The sequence below is a fragment of the Mastomys coucha genome, unplaced genomic scaffold, assembly GCF_008632895.1.
Source record: "Mastomys coucha isolate ucsf_1 unplaced genomic scaffold, UCSF_Mcou_1 pScaffold18, whole genome shotgun sequence".
In the NCBI taxonomy this organism is placed as follows: domain Eukaryota; kingdom Metazoa; phylum Chordata; class Mammalia; order Rodentia; family Muridae; genus Mastomys; species Mastomys coucha.
The window spans coordinates 86,234,859-86,239,674 of record NW_022196900.1 but is presented as its reverse complement, the minus strand read 5'-3'; the positions used below and the strand labels follow the sequence as shown (position 1 = coordinate 86,239,674).

The window sequence follows — 4,816 nt, the reverse complement described above, 5'->3', positions numbered from 1 at the left end:
AAAAAAAAAAAAAAAAAAATAAGCCTACTGCTTGTGAGGCCAGTCTCGGTGTCCAGAGTCTTCAAGGCAGGTTAACTATGGCACATGTAACCCCAAGCTCACTTGTCAGAGGAAAGGCTGTGCTGAGCCTGGCAGAAGTCTGCCCTCACGCTCACAATCGCCATAAATGTGCAACGTATATTCCAACGAAAAACCTGGAGAAAAAAACATAGGAAAATGAAGTGAATAACAGAACAGAATAAACATGAAGCCTTCAGAAAGAATAGATTCTCTAAGAGACCAAAACAGGTAACAGTAACAAGTGCTAAATTACTGACATCTAAAGATTCACCGGTCTTATAATCATGTCTAGCTCATTGCTCTGTGTACGGGTATTTTTGCCTGAATTATGTCTTTACATCATGTATAGGAAGTGATAGGTCAGTCACTTTGTGGGTGCTCGGGATAGAATCTGGGCACTCTAGAAGAACAGTGAGTGCACTTAACCAGAACTGGCTCAGTATTAAAGAGTACTTGTTGCTTTTGCAAAAGAACTGGGTTTTGCTGAGCAGTGAGTGGTGGTGCATGCCTTTAATCCATAGCACTTGGGAGGCAGAGGCAGGCAGATTTCTGAGTTTGAGGCTAACCTAGTCTATAGAGAGAATTTCAGGACAGCCAGAGCTACACAGAGAAACCCTGTCTGGAAAAACCAGAAAACAAAAATGCCATGGATTTGGTTCCCAGCATCCACACAGCAGCTAACCACTCTTTCTCTCTGTAGCTCCAGTTCCAAACAATTCAACAACCTCTGCTGACCTTCTGCATACATGTGGGGCACACCCCACCAAAAAAAGCTGGGTGGCATTGGCCACAGCAGTGCAGACTTTTGATCCCAGCATTCAGAATGCAGAGGCCAGTCTGATCTACAGAGTGAGTTACAGAATAGCCAGGGAGAAAAACAAACAAACAAAAAAGTAGAAGCTAGAGGGGGCTGGCAAGATGGCTTAGCGGGTAAAAGCATACATTGACTGTCTTGAGTTCAAATCCCAGCAACCACATGGTGGCTCACAACCACCTGTAATGAGATCTGACGCCCTCTTCTGGTGTGTCTGAAGACAGCTACAGTGTACTACTTATGTAAAATAAATCTTTGAGCTGGAGCAAGCAGGGCCAACCTGAGCCAGCAGGCTTGACTGGAGCGAGCAGAGGTCCTAAAATACAATTCCCAACAACCACATGAAGGCTCACAACCATCTGTACAGCTACAGTGTACTCATATACATAAAATAAATAAATAAGTCTTTAAAATTAAAAAAAGATATCTTAAAAAAAAAGTAGGAGCTATCTGAAGGTCAGTGATTCCCACAGCATTCTCTCCAAATATAACTGTAACAACACTAGTCAGAGAAGTGGCAGCGTCTATGATATCAGTTTAGGCTTGGTGCTTTCAAACAATTTAATGTTTCATTATAAACTGGCTCAGTCAGATAGTGTCTATATAACCCCAAGTGCCTCTGGAAACAGGGAAATGGTCTAAATTTTTTCTCTTTGCCTCTTCTATAAGTCACCAATAGCGTCACCAATAGCTAAGCACTTATTTGAAGTTCCAGGACTAATAATATGCATAAACCCTGGTTGATAACCCTAACACCGCAAGATAAATAAATAAATAAATAAATAAATAAATAAATAAAAGGCTTGGAACACTGGCACACACCTATAAATCCCAGTTCTTGGGAACAGAAACAGAAGAATCCAAAGTTCCAGGCCAAACCAGGGCTACACTGTTAGACCTTGTCTCAAGAACTATATTAAATTTATAACAATAAAAACATTTGTGCTGGACATACTTCAGTAATAGAGGGCTTGCCCAGCAGGCACAGGCCTCAGGTTCCATCCCCAGTATTGAAAGGAAAAATAATAAGGGCTCTATGTGAGCAGACAGAAAAGATTATGAAAGATATATATTGGTGTAAGACATTTGGGGAAGAAAGTGAAATACAGATAACCTGGGCCTACAAACTTTCAAACATCTTCTCTTCTAGTCTCAAATCTGTTTTCCTTATAGATATTTTATAAATGGAGTAATTGATATTACTATGGACACAACACTAAAACATTTGTAAAATATGGCACAGCTCTGGAGATGGCTTTAGAACCAGCACACAGGAGGCACCCTGAGCTACAAAGCAAATTCCTGGCCAGCCTGGGGTGTGAAGTCCTGTCTCAAAAAAAAGGGGGGGGGGGAACGACTGGTGAGATGGCCCAGTGGGGAAGAGCTCTTCAGAAGGTCATGAGTTCAAATCCCAGCAACCACATGGTGGCTCACAACCACCCGTAATGAGATCTGACGCCCTCTTCTGGTGCGTCTGAAGACAGCTACAGTGTACTTACATATAATAAATAAATAAATCTTTTAAAAAAAAAAAGAGGGGGGCCACGGCCTTGTATCAGTGGTGGTACACATCTTTAATCCCAGCACTTAGGAGGCAAAGGCAGGTGGATCTCTTGAGTAGGAGGGCAGCCAGGTCTACAGATTTCCAGAACAGCCAGGGCTACACAGTGAAACTGGGGGTGAGTGGTGTGTATAATCACAAGTTCAAGGTCATCCTTGGATAAACAGAAACTTGAAACAGAAACTTAACAGAGTTAAGTCCAGCCAGGTCTATATAGCAAGTTCCAGGACAACCAGGGCTACATAGAGGCCCTGTCCAAATTATGACTACTCTTGTAACACTCAATTTTAACTGTAACCTCAAACACAGACACCTGGGGTTATATAAGACATTTTACACAACACTCCTGGTACAGTCAAAGAGCTTTAGAGCTAAGAGAAATGCAAAGATAAACTATTCTATTCTAACCTTTAAAAACTATCTTGTTCAAGTAAATAAAATTGTTTTTAAGCTAGGCGGTGGTATGACACACCTTTAATCCCAGCAGAGACAGGATTTCTGAGTTCGAGGCTAGCCTAGTCTACAAATTGAGTTCCAGGATAGCCAGGGCTATACAGAGAAACCCTGTCTTGAAAAAAAAAAAAAAGACAAAAACAAAAAACAAAAAAATTTTAAGCCAACACTATTAACTAAACAAATCACTGACAAGAATCTCCTGCCTCCTTGGTTACTTTTTCCTTAAATTTTGGATGCATCCACATATTCAAGTCCCATTCTCTTTCCATATAAATCTAACTTTTCAAGTAACTGCAACTGATAACTTTTCTATGAGGAAAGGAGAATTTAAAAAGCTACTCAAAGTGCTTGCTTTGGCAGCACATATACTAAAATTGGAACAATACAGAAAAGATTAGCATGGCCCCTGCGCAAGGAATGCACACAAATTCGTGAAGCGTTCCATATTTAAAAATAAATAAATAAATAAATAAATAAGGCTACTCAAAAACAATGGCTGGCATACAGAGCACAGGAAAACACAAGGAAATTCTAACCTGCATTTGGATCTTCTGGTTCAAGCTATCACAGCTAATGTGTATCAGATGAGTTAGAGGTACTAAAAGGATTGCATTGTAGTGGCAGCCAGACTTAAAAGCTAGCATTACACTTTCTACCTAACCTAGTCTCCAGTGTTTGTCTGTTGAGCAAACAAAACAAGCTTTATCCCATCTTATTCCTCCCAGTTCATTCTGGAAGAACCAATTCCAATGATAACGATTACTTTTTATTAGATTTTCAATTCTTAATACTGAAGAGCTCCAACAACAGAACTTCTGCCAAAAGAAACAGTATGTTCTATCAAAATTAACAGACACATGATAAAAGCAAGTTTTTGTCCCACCCCTTCTCCCAAGACTCCAACTACACATCGAAAGTACAAGTTTTGCACCTGTCACTTCAGTTGAACTAATGTTAACTACAGCTGACACTGCAGAGCAAACCTGTTTTAAAACCAAATCAGTCTTCATCATAACCTACCACAGCTAGAATGCTCAAAAGTTAGAGTCCTGTATTTTAGGGTAAATATTGAACTTATGTCCTATACAGAGGAAATATTTTTCTAAACTTCTGTCTAGCATTAATTCTGTTCTACCTACTTTAAAAAAGAAAAAAATCATTATTGACCTGGGAAAGTGGCTCAGTGGGAGAACATTCTTGGCAAACCCAAACTCCAGCACTTGATTTTTAAAAGTGGGGTCATATTTGGCAGCTGGAAAGGCGTAGGCAGAAGGCCTCAAAACCTCAAGGCATCCTCACCTAGAGAGGGAGTTCAAGACCCTATGCCAAAAAATTAACCAGCAGCATGATATATTATACTTGACAAATAACAGCAAATTATTAAGCACAAAATATTCTACCTTTTATAGGGCCTAATTTTAGAAAGGTTACATTTGGGGAGTGGTGTAAAGAAATGGCTCAGTGGTTCAGAGCGTTTGCTTCTCTTTCAGAAGACAATCACTCAGTTCCCAGCATGTCAGGCAGTCATAACACAGCACCCACCCTTACTCACATATACCTCCACAAATACACACATTAAAAAAAAAGTTATGTTAGATACATTTCTGTTTTTATGCAATAGTGCTGCCAGTCAATGGCATACGGACTGAGGGCAGGGGGCTGGAGAGACAGCACACTGGATAAAGGGATGTATTGCTTTTCCAGACCTATACTCAATTCCCAACACCCACACAGCAGCTCACAACTGTCTGTAACTCCAGTTCCAAGGAATCTAGCACACATACCCACAAAACACCAATACACATAATATATACATTTTGTTGTTGTTGTTGTTGTTGTTTTTGGTTTTTCGAGACAGGGTTTCTCTGTGTAGCCCTGGCTGTCCTGGAACCTCGAACTCGAAATCCGCTATGCCTCTGCCTCCC

The 4,816-nt window shown here is 40.4% G+C and overlaps 1 non-coding gene across 1 annotated transcript; it reads left to right on the top strand.

The window, feature by feature from the left end:
- The first annotated feature begins 3,235 nt into the window (after positions 1-3,235).
- Positions 3,236-3,342, top strand: LOC116097215. Its single transcript, XR_004121276.1, has one exon. It is a non-coding gene; the product is annotated as a U6 spliceosomal RNA (small nuclear RNA).
- The last annotated feature ends 1,474 nt before the right edge of the window (positions 3,343-4,816 follow it).